Source organism: Leucoraja erinacea, chromosome 36 (genome assembly GCF_028641065.1).
Source record: "Leucoraja erinacea ecotype New England chromosome 36, Leri_hhj_1, whole genome shotgun sequence".
Classification (NCBI taxonomy): Eukaryota; Metazoa; Chordata; class Chondrichthyes; order Rajiformes; family Rajidae; genus Leucoraja; species Leucoraja erinaceus.
This window is the reverse complement of record NC_073412.1, coordinates 777,501-800,000: the sequence shown is the minus strand read 5'-3', so window position 1 is coordinate 800,000 and position 22,500 is coordinate 777,501. Positions and strand designations below refer to the sequence as shown.

The 22,500-nt window shown below is 49.1% G+C and overlaps 1 protein-coding gene across 4 annotated transcripts in view; it reads left to right on the top strand.

Annotated features, from left to right (window-relative positions):
• Positions 1 to 22,500, top strand: part of LOC129713648 (leucine-rich repeat and immunoglobulin-like domain-containing nogo receptor-interacting protein 1) — a 124,038-nt gene that overhangs the window by 52,043 nt on the left and 49,495 nt on the right. For all 4 annotated transcript variants that reach the window (XM_055662857.1, XM_055662858.1, XM_055662856.1 and 1 more), the window contains exon 2: positions 20,012 to 20,175. The gene's annotated coding sequence lies outside the window, so the exon portion shown is untranslated. The remainder of the gene's footprint in view (positions 1 to 20,011; positions 20,176 to 22,500) is intronic.

The window sequence follows — 22,500 nt, the reverse complement described above, 5'->3', positions numbered from 1 at the left end:
ACCTGGGCATCACGGACATTTAGATTCTCATGGCTCCAGGTTATAGGAGTAGAATTAGGCGGGTATTTGGGGCAGGTGTCCCGGTGGATGTAATCCCCCCCTCTGGACACCAACACAGAGTCTGGCCCCAACATTGAGACAGCACCATACTGTTCCAGGTGACACACTGACCCTCGGCCCTTCCTCTCCCTCGGGGCCACAGTTTAAGAATAAGGGGTCGGCCATTTAGAACGGAGACGAGGAAACACTTTTTCTCACAGAGAGTGGTGAGTCTGTGGAATTCTCTGCCTCAGAGGGCGGTGGAGGCCGGTTCTCTGGATACTTTCAAGAGAGAGCTAGATAGGGCTCTTAAAGGAGTCAGGGGATATGGGGAGAAGGCAGGGGGGTACTGATTGGGGATGATCAGCCATGATCACATTGAATGGCGGTGCTGGCTCAAAGGGGGTCAAATGGCCTACTCCTGCACCTATTGTCTATTGCACCAAGCTGGTCAGGCCTGCTGTCTGAGGACAAGCTGTACAACCAGGGAGGGGCAAGTTAATGGTCATAGGTGATAGGAGCAGGATTAGGCCATTCGGCCCATCAAGTCTACTCTGCCATTCAATCATGGCTGATCTATCTTTCCCTCTGAACCCCATTCTCCGGCCTTCTCCCCGGCCACCTGCAATGCTGGACATACATACAGTAGGTTGTGGAAAGGTGACTAAATGTGCAAGGTGATGTGTGTTGGGTTAGTTTGATGAGCCGGCTGGTTCTGATGAACCCCAGCCTCCTGCCATTTGGCCTCAGGACCTCAACCACGGTTGCCGTGGAATGAGAGTCCTCTCCGGTGAATCTGTGGGAGAGGATATCTTCCTGCGTCTCAACTCGGTGCATGAAACAGCCAGCCTGGTGCAACATCTATTCAGTCAGGGCACTGGGTGGCAGCCTATACTAGGAGGTAGCAAGATTGCTTCATGTATAGCCTGCATATTCCCAGCTCAAACTGTGAACAAAATGTGAAACTCTAATTCAGCTGAACGCCCGCTCCCAAAGACAATGCACCGATCAATACTTTGATTTTTTGTTTAGATTTAGAAAAGTCTTTGAGCCATTTTGATCTGATCCGAATACCAGCCCGATAGATCAGGAGGCAGTCTTGGTTTAACAGCTTAGAAGATAGACACAAAATGCTGGAGTAACTCAGTGGGACAGGCAGCATCTCTGGAGAGAAGGAATGGGTGACGTTTCGGGTTGAGACCCTTCTTCAGACATTAACATGTTGTCGGACTAGTGAAAGGTCATCTTGTAAGATCGGGTGGAGTCCTGATCTTCCAATCTACCACATTGAGGATGTTGTATTTTCTCTCTCTAACTGTAACACTATAATACTGTAACACTGCATTCTGTCCTGTGGTAGTTCCCTCTTTGTTTACCTGTTGTGATTAACTTGCTTGGTATAATTTGACTGGATAGTGTGCAAACAGGTTCTCGCTGAATCTTGGTACAGGTGACGATAATAATCTTCACAGGGCAGGAAAAGAGACCCTATGTGTGTAAGAAAAAACTGCAGATGCTGGTTAAAATCGAAGGGAGATTAGACACAAAATGCTGGAGTAACTCAGCGGGTGAGGCAGCATCTCTGGAGGGAAGGAATGGGCGATGTTTCTCCCTGCTCCTATCCAAATATAATTATCAAAGAACTGTGAAACGTGAAATAGCCGGCACATTTAAACACTGCCTGCATTACTGTATGTATAACATTGTCTAGTTAGCATCTATCTAGTTAGGTCTAGCTGTATGTAGCACACAATAGAGGTATATAGATCAACAATAAATATCTCTCAGTCTGAAGCAAAGTCTCGACCCATTCCTTCTCTTCAGAGATGCTGCCTGTCCCGCTGAGTTACACCAGGATTCAAGATTCAAGTGAATTTATTGTCAGGTGTCCCAGATAGGGCAATGAAATTCTTGCTTTGCTTCAGCACAACAGAACATAGTAGGCATGAATACAGAACAGATCAGTGTGTCCATATACCATTATATAAATATATACACACATGGATAAATAAACAGATAAATGCAAATAAACAGATAATGGGCGATTAATGTTCAGAGTTTTGTTTGAGTTGAGTTTAATAGCCTGATGGTTGTGGGGAAGAACCTGGTTGTTGCAGTCTTCAGGCTCCTGTACCTTCTACCTGAAGGTAGCGGGGAGATGAGTGTGTGGCCAGGATGGTGTGTGGGTCCTTGATGATGCTGCCAGCCTTTTTGAGGCAGTTTTTAAGTCTATTTGCGATGTACACCAACATCTTACACAACAATGACTATTAATTTGTTCTGACAGGGTAGGAACTCACGATGTTTGTCAAGTTACCAGCTGTGGCTCTACAGCCCACTGGTGATGGGGCAGAGCTAAGAGGGGTGACACACTCTGGGAAGAGGCGCCCTTCACTGGGACTTGGTCCCTTCTCCTCACTCAAACAATGTCACCAATACCCAGCGACACATTATTCATCTCATTTGTTATTTCACGATTCACTGGCTTCAAATTGCCCCTCAAATTCACTGTCGCATAATACAACTGTGCCACATGATGTGTCAGATATATTCGGACATGCTGAGAGAAATGTGGGATTGTGCAGAGTTCTTCCTAGATTATTGAGTATAGGTTGGGATGTCATGTTAAAATTGTACAAGGCATTGGTGAGGCCAATTCTGGAGTATGGTGTACAAATTTGGTCGCCTAATTATAGGAAGGATGTCAACAAAATAGAGAGAGTACAGAGGAGATTTACTAGAATGTTGCCTGGGTTTCAACAACTAAGTTACAGAGAAAGGTTGAGCAAGTTAGGGCTTTATTCTCTGGAGCGCAGAAGGTTAAGGGGGGACTTGATAGAGGTCTTTAAAATGATGAGAGGGATAGACAGAGTTGACGTGGACAAGCTTTTCCCTTTGAGAGTAGGGAAGATTCAAACAAGAGGACATGACTTGAGAATTAAGGGACAGAAATTTAGGGGTAACATGAGGGGGGAACTTCTTTACTCAGAGAGTGGTGGCTGTGTGGAATGAGCTTCCAGTGGAAGTGGTGGAGGCAGGTTCCATTTTATCATTTAAAAATAAATTGGATAGTTATATGGACAGGAAAGGAATGGAGGGTTATGGTCTGAGTGCAGGTAGATGGGACTAGGGGAGAATATGTGTTCGGCACGGACTAGAAGGGCCGAGATGGCCTGTTTCCGTGTTGTAATTGTTATATGGTTATATGGTTATATTATGTCCGAGCAACTCTTTATATCAAGTGAGAGCTGACTGGCCCTTCTCCTCACTTCCCTTCATAACACTGGCTATTGGGGACAAAGCTGTCCAGTCCTTGCAGTGGGTCAAGGGTTGACCTCTTCAACCCCTGAGGTCAATGCATGAAGGATTAGTGGGATCATTGATCCGTATGTCCAGTATGGTGGCTTCAGTCTCAACATCTTATAGCAACTTATAGAAACTCACAACATCTTATAGAAACTCACAAAATTCTTATGGAGTTGGACAGGCTAGATGCAGGAAGATTGTTCCCGATGTTGGGGAAGTCCAGAACAAGGGGTCACAGTTTAAGGATAAAGGGGAAATCTTTTAGGACCGAGATGAGAAAAACATTTTTTTTCACACAGAGAGTGATGAATCTGTGGAATTCTCTGCCACGGAGGGTAGTTGCGGCCACACAGTTCATTGGCTATATTTAAGAGGGAGTTAGATGTGGCCCTTGTGGCTAAAGGGATCAGGGGGTATGGAGAGAAGGCAGGGATGAGATACTGAGTTGGATGATCAGCCATGATCATATTGAATGGCGAATGGTGCAGGCTCGAAGGGCCGAATGGCCTCTACTCCTGCACCTATTTTCTATGTTTCTATGAGTGGAGGAAGAAACTGCAGATGCTGGTTTACACCCAAGATAGACACAAAATGTTGGAGTAACTCAGCGTGACAGGCAGCATCTCTGGAGAGAAGGAACGGGTGACGTTCCGGGTCGAGACCCTTCTTCGGACTGAGATCAGGGAAGAGTTAGACATTGAGAGGGTGTTGCACGACACTTGTTAGAGCGAGGAGGAGTGGGCATACCTTGAGGAGACCTCACCACGGATTCACCTACTCCATTCTCCATTCTCCTACTTATCCCTTCAAGGTACATCAACAGTGCTTTTGTACAGGGACTTCCAGCATTGATGCTCGACATCAGGGAAGGAAATACATTGTCATTCCAAGTCATGTAGGGGCCCTGGCTAAGATATAAGATGCATTGTAAAAGGAGGCGAGCTGCCAGGAGATAGGAGGGTGACCAATTGTCCGTATCTGGATTGAGCTGCCACAGGAAGCTCGGGAATTTGATACATTAAGCCTTTTAGAAGTCATGTGGACATGTATCTCAATGTGAAGAGTTTAGAGGGATCTGGGTCAAATGCTGGCATGTGGAGCCAGCCCGTATACTAATTTAGAGTGTTATGGTCCAAGGGCGGGCAAGTGGGACTAGTATAGATGGGGCAAGTTGGGCCAAAGGGCCGATTTCCACGCTGTTCAAATCAATGGACAAGGTGGACTGAATGGCCGGTTTCCACACTGTATACTTCAGGCCATTCGGCCCAACTTGCCCATGCTAACCAGGAAGTCCTGGTTCATTTGGCCCGTGGCTGCAGCAGTGAGCAGGAGACTGGCTTTGGGGGAGGGGGGGCTTACAGATTAATTGGCTTGTATTAATTGTCACTAGAGTGTAGGATAAAACTTGTGTAGGAGGTATTTGTTGGTCAGCACGGACTCGATGGGCCGAAGGGCTTCTTTTCCATGCAGTATCTCTAAACTAAACTAAATACCCAGAGATAAGACACAAAATGCTGGAGTAACTCAGCGGGACAGGCAGCATCTCTGGAGAGAAGGAATGGGTGATGTTTCGGGTTGAGACCCTTCTTCAGCCAGGTTAGGGCTAAGGGAAACGAGAGATATAGATGGTGATGTGGGGAAATAAAGAACAATGAATGAAAGATATGCAATAAATAACGATGATAAGGAAACGGGCCACTGTTAGCTGTTTCTAGTGTGAAAATGAGAAGCTGGTGTGACTTGGGTGGGGGAGGGATAGAGAGAGAGGGAGGGAATGCCGGGACTTCCTGATGTGAGAGAAATCAATATTCATACCACTGGCTGATGGATGTTGATCATTACATTGTGGGTGTGGAGCAACACGTTATGTAACGCCGGCATTCCCATTCACAACACGCGGCCTATTATTAAACCCACTGTGTGTGTGTGGGGTGTTGGTGTGTGTGTGGGTGGTGTGGTGTGTGTGGATGTGTGTGTGTGTGGTGTGTGTGTGTTGTGGTGGTGTGTGTGTGTGTGTGTGTGTTGTGTGTGTGTGTGTGTGTATGTGTTGGTGTGTGTGTGTGTGTGTGTGTGTGTGTGTGTGGGGTGGTGTGTGTGTGTGTGTGGTGTGTGGGTCTGTGTGTGTGTGTGTGTGTGTGTGTGTGTGGTGTATGGGATGTGTGTGTGTGTGTGTGTGTGTGTGTGAGGGGGGTGTGTGTGGGGTGTGTGTGTGTGTGTGTGTATGGGTGTGTGTGTGTGTGTGTGTGTGGGGGTCTGTGTGTGTGTGTGTGTAGGTGTGTGTGTGTGTATGTATGTGTGTGTGTGTGTGGTGTGGGATGTGTGTGTGTGTGTGTGTGGGTGTGTGGTGTGTGTGTGGTGTGGGTGTGTGTGTGTGTGTATGTGTGTGTGTGTGTGCGTGTGTGTGTGTGTGTGTGTGTGCGAGAGAGAGTGTGTCGGGTGACTGGGTGCCTCTTGAGAGGAACTTAACGGAGTTTGTAGATGTGCTCCACATACAATGCGTTCCTGTATTCTCCCTGCCCCAGGGGGAGTTGATTGGATAGTTTAGCGGAGAGTTAGAAGGTTGCACAGTTCATCGCAGGAACAGGCCCTTCAGCCCAGAATGTCTGTGCTGAACCTGATGCCAAATTAAACTAATCTCCCCTACATGCACAGGAACCATCTCCCCCCTCCCCCTTCTGTCGTGGGGTAGACTGAGACTGAGACAAAGACTGACCCCCTCTCCCCAATCTCTGCATATCCCCAATCCTTTCCATTTGTCACGTTTATTTCATATATGATGTATTTTATGACAGTTGGCAGATTAGTTTCACTCCAGGGATAAATATAGTTCTACCGTATCGTATCGTCCCGTGCATGTGTGTATAAAAATGCCTCGTATAATATCTGCTTCCATCACCATCGCTGGCAGCATGTTCCAGGCACCCAGCATTATTGTAAAGGGCCTGTCCCACTTGCGCAACCTTTTTCAGCGACTGCCAGCACCCGTCATCGGCCGCTGAGAATGTTCAACGTGTTGAGAATCCAGCGGCGACCAGAACAAGGTGCGACTCTATGGGCGACTACTCACGACCGTACGGGCTTCACCCCGCGACGTGTCGCCTGTACGGTCGTGAGTCGGCTCCTCAGTCGCCCAAAGAGTCGTAGCGTCTTTCTGGTCCCCGCTGGATTTTCAACGTGTTGGAACATTTTCGCCGACCGATGACGGGTGCCGGCAGTCGCCGAAAAAGTTGCATAAGTGGGACAGGCCCTTAAACATGCTGCCCCTGCCCTATTTTTAAAATACAAAGAGATTTTATTCAAACACAGTTGTCAGATTAAATTATTGTCAACTTTGTCTACAATAGACCCCCACCCCCCCGCGGTGACCAGCGTTCACAGAAGTCCCTGTAGACACCACACGCATGTTCCCTCCCCAGGGACACTCGGGCACGGACATAGACCTGTAAATAGGGGCGGGCAGAACCCACAACTGCCCGCAGCCTGGACCTGCAAATGGCCATCTTGGTTAGGAGCAGACCGACAGCGAGACCCCCCCCCCCCCCTCTATCACGACCCTCCCCCTCTGTACCAGGTGCCCAAAGACCAGGGGCGTGGGGCTAATTTAAGAGCAGCCCCTTCAGATAGTCGAGCAGGGGCTGCAACCTGTCACACTACACATACATTTGGTCTCCAAATCTGAGGAAGGACGTTATTGCCATAGAGGGAGTGCAGAGACGGTTCACCAGACTGATTCCTGGGATGTCAGGACTGTCTTATGAAGAAAGACTGGATAGACTTGGTTTAATACTCCCTAGAATTTAGGAGATTGAGGGGGGGATCTTATAGAAACTTACAAAATCTTAAGGGGTTGGACAGGCTAGATGCAGGAAGATTGTTCCCGATGTTGGGGAAGTCCAGGACAAGGGGTCACAGTTTATGGATAAGGGGGAAATCCTTTAAAACTGAGATGAGAAGAACTTTTTTCACACAGAGAGTGGTGAATCTCTGGAACTCTCTGCCACAGAGGGTAGTTGAGGCCAGTTCATTGGCTATATTTAAGAGGGAGTTAGATGTGGCCCTTGTGGCTAAAGGGATCAGGGGGTATGGAGAGAAGGCAGGTACGGGATACTGAGTTGGATGATCAGCCATGATCATATTGAATGGCGGTGCAGGCTCAAAGGGCCGAATGGCCTCTACTCCTGCACCTATTGTCTATGTTTCTATACCCTTGTAGACACAGTCTCTTCCTCACCACATCTGTCCCAGGGAACATTAGAGTGGATCGTGAGCAGTTACCTCGCCCACACTGCCCTCCTCCCCACCCTGGGGTCACTGACTGAAGCAATGAGTTGCTGTCCTCTGATTGCAGCCGTTAGTGTCTGGCTTGGTGTGTGTGTGTGTGTGTGTGTGTGTGTGTGTGTGTGTGTGTGTGTGTGTGTGTGTGTGTGTGTGTGTGTGTGTGTGTGTGTGTGTGTGTGTGTGTGTGTGTGTGTGTGTGTGTGGTGTGTGTGTGTGTGTGTGTGTGTGTGTGTGTGTGTGTGTGTGTGTGTCCGTCCCCCCCGCCTGTCTCCCCACCCCCATCCCCGAATAAGCTTCACAATGGACTGTACACAAAAATGCTCCAGAAACTCAGCGGGTGCAGCAGCATCTATGGAGCGAAGGAAATAGGCAACGTTTCGGGTCGAAACCCGGAAGGGTTTCGTCCCGAAACGCTGCCTATTTCCTTCGCTCCATTGATGCTGCTGCACCCGCTGAGTTTCTCCAGCATTTTTGTCTACCTTCCATTTTCCAGCATCAGCAGTTCCTTCTTAAACATTTCACAATAGACTCCCTGAGTCCACTGGCCCAGGACAAACCTCTTTCATCCAGAGAGCAGGAAGGAGAGATCGTTGATATTGGATTAAACACTGGTCAGAATTATTGATTGCTACAGGAGCCAGGCATCTCTGTAATACATTTAGATCGTATTAAAATCACCATACATTTAGATCGTATTAAAATCACCATCACCATAAAATGATTTACATTTAATTATCATAATTTGTGTATTCCTGATTAAGCAGTTTATTAGAAAGTCCTTTTCATTTAGTTGCGGTGATTGTGTTCCTGACTAACCATGGACCTCATCCTCCTGCGCTCCTGGTCTAGGGAGTGACATCTCCTCGGCTCTCTATCCCTCAGGCCCGCCCTGTGGTCCGAGCCTGCCCTGCCCCCAGACCCACACACCCCTCCTGGAGAGGGGGCAAGAACAGGAGGTGTCCCAACACAAAACGTCACCTATCCATGTTCTCCACAGATGCTGCCTGACCCGCTGAGTTACTCCAGCACTCTGTGAAACGTCACCTATCCATGTTCTCCACAGATGCTGCCTGACCCACTCAGTTATGGTGCAGCAGCATCTATGGAGCTAAGGAAATAGGCAACGTTTCGGGCCGAAATCCTTCTGGAAATAGGCAACGTTTCGGGCCGAAACCCTTATGGGGTTCGGCACGAAACGTTGCCTATTTCCTTAGCTCCATAGATGCTGCCTGGCCCGCTGAGTTACTCCAGCACTCTGTGAAACATCACCTATCCATGTTCTCCACAGATGCTGCCTGACCCGCTGAGTTACTCCAGCACTGTGTGTTTTTCAAGGGCGTGTGATGCTTAATATGCCAGCTTGCATTTTGTGTCCAGTTACCTATTTAAAAGAGATTACTTTGAAACTGTAAATATATTTGCATTTGGTTAATGCATAGATACACAGAATGAAAGTTAAATTATTAATCTTTATACAATGATACTATTCCTGTCTGCTTTTACCGGGAACCTAATTGTGGGATTGTTAGCTTGCTAAATTAGCCCTTGGTTACTTTAATCATTCAAGTCACATCATCTCCTCCGGGACTTTCTTGAGGAAGAAATCCTCTCATCTCTTTATTTTAAGAAAAATCAAAAAAAGCCTACTTGAAACGTTGTTTGATTTTATTTGTAAAACATCTGGAAGCTGGTGGTGAGGTGGGGGGTACAGGGTTTGTGTGAAGGGGGGCTGCAGAGATTCCAAAGCAGCAACGATTCTCACAACCTGAGTACTTGTAATGTATCATCTACAATCCTGAATTAAAGATGAAAGACGATGAAGAGAAAGTAATTAGACTCTGTCAACATTTGATTCCAGCAAGGAAAATAGTTTTTGACAAATTTGAATGAGTTCTCTGAAGTGGAAGTTCGGGGATTGTTGTGTTCAGATAACACTTGTGAGCCAATGGGAGATGATTAAGGTGCAGGGGATTATACGATAGATAACTAAATTGGATTAGACACTGTCTGTGAGCAGAGGCGAGGATTCAGGAGATAGACACAAAAAAGCTGGAGTAACTCAGCGGGACAGGCAGCATCTCCAGAGAGAAGGAATAGGTGACATCTTGGGTCGAGACCCTTCTTCAGGGTGATCCTCAGTGAATGGAAGTAGGTAGTGTTGTCTTGCTGAGGTCTACTCTGATTCAATGGTCTCCTCATCCATTTGGGAATATATGAGGTGGAATGATGGCCACACTTCCAGACAGTATTGAAACAGAAGGCGCCAGGATTCAGGGAGTTGGAGGTGAGGCTATTGATGTGTTGGAAGGAACGGCAGATGTTGGTTTACACTGAAGATAGGCTCTCTCCAGAGATGTTTAAGGAAGAACTGCAGATGCTGGTAAAATCGAAGGTAGACACAAAATGCTGGAGTAACTCAGCGGGTGAGGCAGCATCTGTGGAGAGACGGAATTAGAGACATTTGGGGTTGAGACACGTCACCAATTCCTTCACTCCAGGGATGCTGCCTGAGCTGCTGAGTTACTCCAGCACATGGTATATTGATTATTGATCAGGTGATGTAAAGGATGATACTGGGACCACAAGATGCCACAGTTCATCACAGGAGAGCAAGACAACTTATAGACGACTCACCGTCTCAGAAACTGTTAAAAGCAACTTCTCAAATCAATAAGCAACATAAAATACAGCCTTTTGGCATAAGGCAGGGAGTGTAAACGCACAATGACATGGTGGATTTAGCTGAGAGCTTTATGTGTTACTGTAGCATCGCTGAGAGTACGTTCCAGCTCACAAATGTGGCTAAGATGTTGGCACACTGGAGCAATGGCACGCCCAGATGTTGTCCGGTGTAGATGCCAGATGTTGCCAGGTGTGGGCTCCAGATGTTGCCCTGTGTGGGCTCCAGATGTGTTGCCCGGTGTGGGCTCCAGATGTTGCCCTGGTGTGGGCTCCAGATGTTGCCCGGTGTGGGCTCCAGATGTTGCCCGGTGTGGGCTCCAGATGTTGCCTGGTGTGGGCTCCAGCTGTTGCCCTGTGTGGGTGTGGGCTCCAGATGTTGCCCTGTGTGGGCTCCAGATGTTGCCAGGTTGCTGGTGTGGGCTCCAGATGTTGCCTGGTGTGGGCTCCAGATGTTGCCTGGTGTGGGCTCCAGATGTTGCCTCCAGCGGCCTGTGGTGTCACATCCATTGGCCATGTCACATAAATGTTTGCAAGCTCATCCTACCTGATTCAAGAGCAGATTACCGAATCATCTTCTCATTTACCTGGGGTGTATTTGTGGTGTTCCAATCTACCTTGCTGCAACAATTCCACTTTTTTATCTGCACTTTCCCAGTACTTGTAACACTATATTCTGTGTGTCTAGCATAACCATGTGTGTTACATAAAGGCAGGACGTTGGCAGTCATAGTTATAGAACCATGCAGAACACAAACGGCCCTTCAGCCCATCTTGTCCATGCTGACCAAGATGCACCATGTCCCACCTGCCCGCGATTGGCCCTGAAGGGCCTGTCCCACTTGGCTCCATCATATCAATGTCGCCAAAAGATTTGGAACATTTCAAAATCCAGCGGCAACAAAAAAAATGTTGCGAGACTTGAAAAACCCGCGCGTCCATACGTGATCACACCACCACTTTGTCGGTCAATGATGCCGGCAATTGCCGAAAAAATGGCCAGGCCCTTTATCCTTCTAAACCCTTCCTATCCATATACCTGTACAAAATGTATTTACAATGTTGTCCCAGCACCTGCTCCAGCTACCTGGTTTGTTACCTTGTTCCATACACCCACCCACATATACCTGTCCAAAATGTATATACAATGTTGTCCCAGCACCTGCTCCAACTACCTGGTTTGTCACCTGGTTCCATACACCCACCACTCACTGTGTGGCAACAGTTGCCTTTCAGGTTCTGTTGGGATACAAGCTCTGACCTTGACCATGTGGGTCAGCCTTTGTCTCCAGAACCAGAGGTGGCTTCAGGCTGAGGGTGGGGAGGTATACAGAGTATCCACACTGTTGGAATGTCGATGTTAGATGCTGGGCTCCAGGGAGGATCATTAAACAGGCACACAATCTGCCACTGAAATGGTTGAGGAATTTCACGTGTCTTGGTTTCTCTGATCCTACAGTCTTGTCTGTATTGATGCATGATCTGATCTGACGGGGTAGTTCACTCGCTCACAAAGCCTGTCACTATATTGCCGTACACATGATAATCACAAACCACGACAACTTCTAACACTTGTGTCCTGCAGAGTCTGGTCTCCTGTGGACCCCGGGCTCTGCATCAAACCATGACTTTGCACAGGGCAGTGGAGATGGGCCACAGAGGGGAAGGTGGCTGGAGAATGGACAATGGTCCTCTGTCCCAGAGCGAGTGGCTGAGTGAGAGACTGCGTCCACATTGCACTAGCCCGAGATCCCAGCAGAAACATCAATGAGCATTTCTTTTCCCTAATGATATTCTGCAGAGTTTGTTTTGGTTTCTTGGTGAGCTGACGAACGACGGCTATTGATCGGACCAGGGGTGTGTGTGGCTGTATTCTGTGGACATAAGAGCTAGACGTGAGAGTGTTGGCTATCGGCAGAGCCACACCACCTACCTCGGCAATCAATCACGTCGTTTCTCTCGACAAAGCTCGGGCAGAAGTGCTTTCACGATCAATTCTCACTCGCGTCAGCTGAGCCAATGTTTGAATGTAGCGTGAATCAGGAGTATTGATCAAAGCTGTGCCCACAGTACTGAGGGGCAGGGTACTGAAGGGTCAACACTGCCCTGAGTGCTTGACCCTTTCCTTTGTGGTACCATGCCACATGGGCAGCTGAATGAGAGAATGACGGAGCCTTGTTTTAATGCCAGGTCCAAAGAAGACTTTATTTGGTGCAAGAGTTAGGGGTTAGATTCAGATTGGAGGCCAGTGGCGGGTGGTATGGGCTGGGATCAGTACTGGGGTCCACTGTTGTTTGTCATCTCTACAGCATTAACGATTTAGATGACAGCATTGTCCACATGGTTAGTAAGTTTACAATGAAGAAAGGTTGCAACGAGATCAGGTCATCTTGGAAAGTTGGCCAAGGACACGCTAGAGGCAGGAAACATGTTCCCGACGTTGGGGGAGTCCGGAACCAGGGGCCACACACAGTTTAAGAATAACGGGTCGGCCATTTAGAAAGGAGACGAGGAAACACTTTTTCTCACAGAGAGTGGTGAGTCTGTGGAATTCTCTGCCTCAGAGGGTGGTGAAGGCAGGTTCTCTGGATGTTTTCAAGTGAGAGCTAGATTGGGCTCTTAAAAATAGCGGAGCCAGGGGATATGGGGAGAAGGCAGGAGAATGGGGTTAGGAGGGAGAGATAGATCAGCCATGATTGAATGGTGGAGTAGACTTGATGGGCCGAATGGCCTAATTCTGCTTCTGACCAGCCTACCATGTGAGTCAAACCCTCACTAAAGTTCATGTAGATATTGGAGCCACGAGAAACTTGAACAGAACACAAAATGATGCAGGAACTCGGCAGGTCAGACAGGTCAGTAGAGGGATTGGATAGACGGCATTTTGGGTCGGGACCCTTCTCCAGATGTGTTTGACCCTTCTCCAGATGTGTTTGACTCCATGGGGAGAATATTTACCAATCTGCCCTCATCAATGTTTTTTCCTACTTATTTCCTCCAAAAAGAACATGATCAAATAAATGAATGAGACAAAAATTGCCTTCCCCAACGGGCAGCTGAATCTTCAGGAAGGTCCATGTCCTTTGTGAATGTACATAGCACCCTCCCTGTAGAGTAGCTCTCCACTGATGTGGGGCTGCCTGGCCTGTAGTGGCCAAGACAGTCCCACTGTAGTGACCCAGACACTGTAGTGACCCAGACAGTCCCACTGTAGTGACCCAGACACTGTAGTGACCCAGACAGTCCCACTGTAGTGTCCCAGACAGTGTAGTGTCCCAGACACTGTAGTGACCCAGACACTGTAGTGGCCAAGACAGTCCCACTGTAGTGACCCAGACAGTGTAGTGACCCAGACACTGTAGTGACCCAGACACTGTAGTGACCCAGACAGTCCCACTGTAGTGACCCAGACACTGTAGTGGCCCAGACACTGTAGTGACCCAGACACTGTAGTGACCCAGACAGTCCCACTGTAGTGACCCAGACAGTGTAGTGACCCAGACACTGTAGTGACCCAGACAGTCCCACTGTAGTGACCCAGACACTATAGTGACCCAGACACTATAGTGACCCAGACAGTCCCACTGTAGTGACCCAGACACTGTAGTTACCCTGACAGTCCCACTGTAGTGACCCAGACACTACAGTGACCCAGACCCTATAGTGGTCCAGACAGTCCCACTGTAGTGACCCAGACAGTCCCACTGTAGTGACCCAGACACTATAGTGACCCAGACAGTCCCACTGTAGTGACCCAGACACTGTAGTGACCCAGACACTGTAGTGACCCAGACACTGTAGACACTATAGTGACCCAGACACTGTAGTGACCCAGACACTGTAGTGACCCAGACACTGTAGTGACCCAGACACTGTAGTGACCCAGACAGTCCACTGTAGTGACCCAGACAGTCCCACTGCAGTGTAGCAAGGTGTGTGCTCTGTAAACTATGCCCCAACCAATTACTGAGGACCGGAGCAAGCTGCAGATGTTGCCTCGAGCAAGGATTGAGTTTGAATGGAAAGAGGGGCCTGAGAGGGTGGTGTGGTGGTGCAGGCAGTGGTGTTGGGACCTGGGGATGGAGGTTTCTCCACCCTGCATCACTGGCCTTTAGTAACCGGGATCCACGCTCACTGCAACTTGCTGGGCCACATCTCCAGCAGTAAAACAGTGACTAATGTTCACAATTACTTTCATGTCTGTAAACTGCTCTGGGGCTGCCCTGCAGTTGTGAAAGTTGCCATTATAAATGTGAGTTCCTTCTTTCATCCGTGGTCCCTTCTAAGTAGCGCAATTAAACAGGGAACCGTGGCCTGGAGATGCTCATACATTTACACACAGCAGTTACTGGGGGACCCTGTCCACAGTGGCTCATATTGATTGTTTAAGAAGGAACTGCAGATGCTGGAAAATCGAAGGTAGACAAAAGTGCTGGAGAAACTCAGCGGGTGCAGCTGCATCTATGGAGCGAAGGAAATAGGCGACGTTTTGGGCCGAAACCCTTCTTCAGACATATTGATTATTGGGGCTCATATTGGTTATTGGAGATCTTGCTCGGTCTACATTAGTGATCTAGCTTCACGATGACTTACTGTGAAGTATCTGTGCCATGCCAAGGTCCCTCTGTGAGGTTTGCCAGAGAGTTCACAGTGCGGATCTGATGTTGGGTTGTTGGGTAAGTGACAAATTCAGGCTCGAATACAGGAATATTTGCAGTTCTGCTGACGAAAGCAATGAAGACAGACACAAAATGCTGGAGTAACTCAGCGGGACAGGCAGCATCTCTGGAGAGAAGGAATGGGTGACATTTCGGGTCGAGACCCTTCTACAGACTGAATGTCACAGGGAAAGGAAACGAGAGATAGGCTAATATGGTCATTAGTGATGGGAGTAGAAGTAGGCCATTCGGCCCATCAAGTCTACTCTGCCATCCAATCATAGCTGATCTATCTCTCCCTCCTAACCCCAATATCCAGACTTTTCCCCATAACCTCTGACCAAAATATAGATGATGATGTAGAGAGATATAGAACAAATGAAAAGTACCAATGATGAAGGAAACGGGCCGCTGTTGGCTTCAGGTCCTGAAGAAGGGTCTTGACCCAGAACGTCACCCATTCCTTCTCTCCAGAGATGCTGCCTGTCCCGCTGAGTTACTCCAGCTTTTTGTGTCTATGTTTAATTTAAACCAGCATCTGCAGTTGCTTCCTGAACTAAACTCAACGTGTGCCCAGGTTAATGGCTCTGCCTTGCAGATGGACCTTTGATTATCTCTTTGATCTAATTATATGACAGCCTAGTGCCTTTATGAAGACATTACTGCATTAAAATGGCTATTGATCTCAGCCCTGAATCGATTGACTGACTGATCATCCAGTGACAGTTCTCAGTCACACTCTATATTTGTGACCCAGACGGCCAACCTTGCCCCAGGTGTGTGCGGCTAGCTCCAGACCCCCCCCCGTCGCATGGACCAAGTATCCCTTCCCCTTCCCTTGTGGGGGCGAGTCAAGGAAGAACAGGGCACCTGCAGAAAGGTCTCGACCCAGAACGTCACCCATTCCTTCTCTCCACAGATGCTGCCTGTCCCGCTGAGTTACTCCAGCGTTTTGTGTCTCTCTTGATTCAGTGTATAGTCACGTGTAGTGGGATACAGTAAAAAGCTTTTGTTGTGGGCTAACCATCCAGCAGAAAGACAACACATGATTACAATCTGGCCATTTACAGTGTACAGATACAGGATAAGGGAATAACGTTTAGTGCAAGGGAGAAATGTTGCTGTGAGGAGAGTGGAGTGATTTAGACCCAACTCATCCCTACTTGTTTGTGAGTGGCAGTCCCTCCACCCTGCCTGGGGAAAGGGGGGGGGGGGGCTAGTATCACAGTCCTTGGGCCAAATGCCCCCCCCCCCCCCGAGCACTGTGCTTCTGTATAGACTTTAGAGATACAGCGCGGAAACAGGCCCTTCGGCCCACCAACCAATGATACTAGCACTATCCTACACACACACACACACTAGGGACAATTTAAGTTTTTTTTACTGAAGCCAATTAACCTACAAACCTGACGTCTTTGAAGTGTGGGAGGAAACCCACGTGGTCACCGTGAGAACATACAAACTACATACAGGCAGCTCCCGTAGTCAGGATCTGCAGTTACTTCCAGATGCATTCCTTCCGATGTATTCAAAGTTCAAAGTTCAAAGTAACTTCATTGTCAATTCTATTATGCAACAGTAGTTACACAGAGGATCGAAATTACGTTTCCCCATACTCCAAATGTGCAGTAATATTAAAAACACAGACAGACAACATACCAATAAAAATAGACAATAGACATTACATTATTTAAAATATTAAAATATTCACAGTGTGCCAAAATGTAGCAAAAACCTTGAGGTATTTTAAACAGGGTGCAACAATGAAAGGTGCAATATAGAAAAAGTGCAAATTCCATACTGGAGACATTGAGCCAAAGTTATTTTCACAGTTTGTTTGTCTTTGTTTGGGTACTGTTCATGGAATTTACTTAAGTGTGTTGAGTAGTCTGATGGCCTGAGAGAAAAAGTTGTTTTTGAATCTGGTGGTTTTGCTCCGCATGCTGCGGTAGCGCTTACCGGAAGGTAGGAGGGTGAACAGTTTGTTCAAGAGAGGGTTAGATTTAGATCTGAGGACTAACACAATCAAGGGATATGGGGAATGGGGTACTGATTTTGAATGATCAGCCATGATCATATTGAATGGCAATGCTGGCTTGAGGGGCTGAATGGCCTCCTCCTGCACCTATTGTCTATGTTTCTATGTTACCTACACACTGCAGCAGGGAGGACAAATGCCAGAGTGAATGCTTCAGATGTAGCCACCCTGACCTTTCCTTTCTGCTCCGCTGTTTACAGAAGGGTTCTTTAGACACAGGATACAGGACATGTGGGAGTGAGTGATGGTGATGGATAAACTCAGTCAGAGGCCAAAGCAATCAGTGAGTCTGCAGCCTGATGGCGGCGTGTGAGAGTATGTTGACACGGTGAACAGAGGAAAATTAAATTCCTTTTAAATGTCACCTGGAAATTGAACGCATCTATTCACCGCCCAGTGACCATGGATTAACCCCCCCCCCCCCACCCCCCCAACCCCCCTACCTCCCCCCCCACAACCCCCCCCTTCCCTCCCCCCCCCCCCCCCCCTCCCTTCCCCCCCCCCCCTCCTCTCCACCCCCCCCCTCCCCCCCCCTCCTCCATCTCTCCACCCCCTTCAGTGACTGAGCCACAGTATTTGCAAGACCACCACATCATTCATTGAAACACACACAGAAATCAGGCAAAGACACAGAGTGCTGGAGTAACTCAGCGGGTCAGGCAGCATCTGTGGAGAACATGGGATAGGTGACGTTTCACAGTGCTGGAGTAACTCAGCGGGTGCAGCAGCATCTATGGAGCTAAGGAAATAGGCAACGTTTTGGGCCGAAACCCACAAGGGTTTCGGCCCAAAACGTTGCCTATTTCCAGAAGGGTTTCGGCCCGAAACGTTGCCTATTTCCTTCGCTCCATAGATGCTGCTGCACCATAACTCAGCGGGTCAGGCAGCAGCTGTGGAGAACATGGATAGGTGACGTTTCACAAAGTGCTGGAGTAACTCAGTGGGTCAGGCAGCATCTGTGGGGAACATGGATAGGTGACGTTTCACAGAGACCCACTGAGTTCCTCCAGCACTGTTGGAGTTTTTTTTCAACCTACCAAGCCCAGTGGTTTTGGGAAGTGGGAGGAAACTGGAGCACCCGGAGGAAACCCACGCAGTCACAGGGAGAACGAGCAAACTCCACACAGACAGCGGCAGAGGTCAGGATTGAACCTGTGGCCTCTGGAGCTGCTCCTGTGTACAAGGTGTTCCTGTGGCTGCTGCGTCTGGGCATGGTCTCAGGGGCAGTGACTCACTGCAGAGAGATTGTTGTGTATGTCCCAAGGTTGTGGAAGGTGCAATCAGAATATGAGCCCAATCTGTGTTTGCTTGGCTTTCATCAACCTTGTGTGTGTTGGGTGAAGCTGTACTCCATCTAATGAGGCCGGGTAATTTGGTGGGAGCGTTGCTGAGTTTGATCCACTGGGAACATTGCAACCTGTGGGATTGGTTTCTATTGGATGGGTATGTCTGCTGATGCGCCATGCTCAGTATTTTAATTACTGAGTGCTTCTAATGAGTTTTCAGGATTAATCAAGAGCGAATCCCTGTTGGAATGGTTCCCTGTGAGCGGGGCGGTGATGTGTGAACTGTCTCCAGCAGCAGAATAGCTGGTGATCGAGAGTTTGCAACTCCAGCCGGCTGGGGATGGCAGTGAGGGGGATTGTGTGAGTTATTTGTGTCCTGTGTGGCAGACCAACGCTGACTCTGTGTGTGTGTGTGTGCGTTTGTTTTGTCAAAAATACATTTAATAATTGATTGCAATAATATATACGGCACAAATCATAATACAAAATCAACCAATTATCTCAACAAATCTTAGCTAAATGAATCGAGGGATATGGGGAGAAGGCAGGAACGGGGTACTAATTGTGGATGATCAGCCGTGATCATATTGAATGGCAGTGTTGGCTCGAAGGGCCGAATGGCCGACTCCTGCACCTATTGTCTATGTTTGTAATATTCTTGTATACTATTTATACAATCCTTGTGAAGGATATATTCCACCCACCACAATCGCACGCCTAGAGTCTGTACACACACACTGGGACAATAAATAGTCTGTGTACACACAGTCTCCTGTACACAGTCTGCATGCACACAGACTGTCCCATGTAGAGAGCGTCTATGTACACACAAACATTGCCCCGTGTACAGTGACTGTATACGCACAACCTCCCGCATGCTGAGAGAGTTTGTGTATACACAGGCACTGCCCGTGTACAGAGAGATTTAGTGTACACACATTCTCCTGTACACACGGAGAGCAGTAGAAATGAGGAACTACGCATGCTAGTTCACAGAGAAAGACACAGAGTGCTGGAGTAACTCAGCGGGTCAGGCAGCATCTATGGAGCTAAGGAAATAGGCAACGTTTCGGGGCCGAAATCCTTATGGAAATAGGCAACGTTTCAGGCCGAAACCCTTATGGGTTTCGGTCCGAAACGTTGCCTATTTCCTTCACTCCATAGATGCTGCTGCACCATAACTCAGCGGGTCAGGCAGCATCTGTGGAGAACATGGATAGGTGACGTTTCACAGAGTGCTGGAGTAACTCAGCGGGTCAGGCAGCATCTGTGGAGAACATGGATAGGTGACGTTTCACAGAGTGCTGGTGTAACTCAGCGGGTCAGGCAGCATCTGTGGAGAACATGGATAGGTGACGTTTCACAGAGTGATGGAGTAAATGTCAGATAAGTTGCAGGCAAAGCGCATCCCTGTGGAGAACATGGATAGCCTGTGACGTTTGACAGGAGTGCGGGACGTAACTCAGTGGGTCAGGCAGCTTTCTGTGGAGAACATGGATAGGTGACGTTTCACAGAGCAACCGTGCCTAGTGGGACGGCCGCTGGAGTAACTCAGCGGGGAGCAGGCAGCAGGTCTGTGGACCTGGATGGAGATGTGGATAGGAGACGGTCGGCGAGTGCAGGACTCTTCAGGGCAGTTTTGGAGGCAATGTCTAGATAAGTAGCCTAGATAAACACTGGCCCTTGTGGCCGTTGTTGACCACCTGTGTTTTCCCTCCTGCCTGTAGACCGTATGAGTGGGAGTCTCGGAGCACGTGTTTCCAGATGGACTTTGTGGCTGTGCAGCTATCCCGGTGATCGAGGTTTGGCCCCGCACCCAGCGGCACTACCTGCAACTTCCGTGGGACGGCCAACAGACCAGTGAGGCTCACAGCCCGAGGGAGAGACGCAGGTAAGAACACACCTGGATGGAGATGTGGAGAGAGACTGTCGGCTTGGTGCAGGGTGTGTGGTGGTGCGGTGTGGGGTCGGGTCGGTTTAGACCAGGAGAAGGCCTGGTGTAGACCTCAGGCCTCACTGTGAACCTGCCTAGTGTTGGCGGGATGCTCCATGATGTGCCTTGACCACCACTCAGTGTGGAGTGGAGTACTGGATCACGTGCTGGAGTACTGGGTCACGTTCTGGAGTACTGGGTCACGTGCTGGAGTATTGGGTCACGTGCTGGAGTATTGGGTCACGTGCTGGAGTACTGGGTCACGTTCTGGAGTACTGGGTCACGTTCTGGAGTACTGGGTCACGTGCTGGAGTACTGGGTCACGTTCTGGAGTACTGGGTCACGTGCTGGAGTACTGGGTCACGTGCTGGAGTACTGGGTCACGTGCTGGAGTACCTGGGTCACGTGCTGGAGTACTGGGTCGCGTTCTGGAGTACTGGGTCGCGTGCTGGAGTACTGGGTCGCGTGCTGGAGTACTGGGTCGCGTGCTGGAGTACTGGGTCGCGTGCTGGAGTACTGGGTCACGTGCTGGAGTACTGGGTCGCGTGCTGGAGTACTGGGTCGCGTGCTGGAGTACTGGGTCACGTGCTGGAGTACTGGGTCACGTGCTGGGTCACGTGCTGGAGTACTGGGTCACGTGCTGGAGTACTGGGTCACGTGCTGGAGTACTGGGTCACGTTCTGGAGTACTGGGTCACGTTCTGGAGTGCTGGGTCACCTGGTGGAGTACTGGTCCACTTGTGCCACTGAATGTAAAGGAGGTTGGTCGAACTATCTGAGTCATAGAGTGATACAGCACGGAAACAGGCCCTTTGGCCCAACTTCTCCATGCCGACCAACATGCCCCATCTACACTAGTCCCACCTGCCTGCGTTTGGCCTATGTCCCTCTAAACCTGTCCTATCCATGTACCTGTCCAAATGTTTCCTCAACGTTGCGATGGTATCTGCGTGTGCATCGTACCATGACTGAATGTTGCCTGCACCTGGATACCTGTGGACCCCGACACCTGTGCACCTGGATACCTGTGGACCCCGACACCTGGATACCTGTGGACCCCAACACCTGGATACCTGTGGACCCCAACACCTGCGCACCTGGACACCTGTGGACCCCAACACCTGTGGACCCCAACACCTGTGCACCTGGGCTGCTGCATTTGGTGATGGGGTGGACATTGTACAAGCAGTGACACACCTGTGACCCAGGGTGGACAGAGAGCCATTGATGAAGGGGCTGAGGGTGGTAGTTCCAGGACACCACAACCACTCTGCCTGAGGTGCAGCCACAGCCGTTGCTGCCAGTTCCAGCCGTTGATCCACAAAGACCAGCGTCCTGGCTGGATGGGGACTTGCCCCAACCGAGAGAGCAGTGCGGAACTATCTGCCGACCTCATTGGTGGCCCTCAGACTATCCTTGATCGGACTTTGCTGCCATTACCTTGCGCTAAACATTATTCCCTTGTCATTTATCCAGACAATGTAAAAGGCTCGAATGTCATTGTGGATTCAAGAGACAGTTAGATTTAGCTCGAACAGTATCAAGGGATTGTGTCTTTTCTCCCGTTATGCACCATGTTTACATATTGTGTTGTGGGGCTGCAGCAAAGCAAGAATGTCATTGTCCTATCATGGACACATGACAATAAACACTCTTGACTCCTGGGTACTGATTCTGGATGATCAGCCATGATCATATTGAATGGCATTACCATGGCAATGGTGTGTGTGTGTGTGTGTGTCGGTGTGTGTGTGTCGTGTGTGTGTGTGTGTCGGTGTGTGTGTGTCAGGGTGTGTGTGTCAGGGTGTGTGTGTCAGGGTGTGTGTGTCGGGGTGTGTGTGTGTGTCAGGGTGCGAGTGTGTGTGTGTCAGGGTGTGTGCGTGTGTGTCAGGATGTGTGTGTCAGGATGTGAGTGTGTCAGGGGTGTGTGTCAGGGTGTGTGTGTGTCAGGGTGTGTGTGTCAGGGTGTGTGTGTCAGGGTGTGTGTGTCAGGGTGTGTGTGTCAGGGCCTGTGTGTCAGGGTGTGTGTGTCAGGGTGTGTGTGTGTCGGGGTGTGTGTGTGTGTGTGTCAAGGTGTGTGTGTGTGTGTAAACTCAGCTGAATTTGCAAGTGATGGCGGTGCATGGAAAATGAATACGTTCCAGACTCTCCCATCGCATGCGTTGGGACACATTGTAGTGGCCATAATGGAGTGGCTCTTGTCTACTGGAGCCGTGTGTGTGTGGTGTGTGTGTGTGTGTGTGTGTGTGTGTGTGTGTGTGTGTGTGTGTGTGTGTGTGTGTGT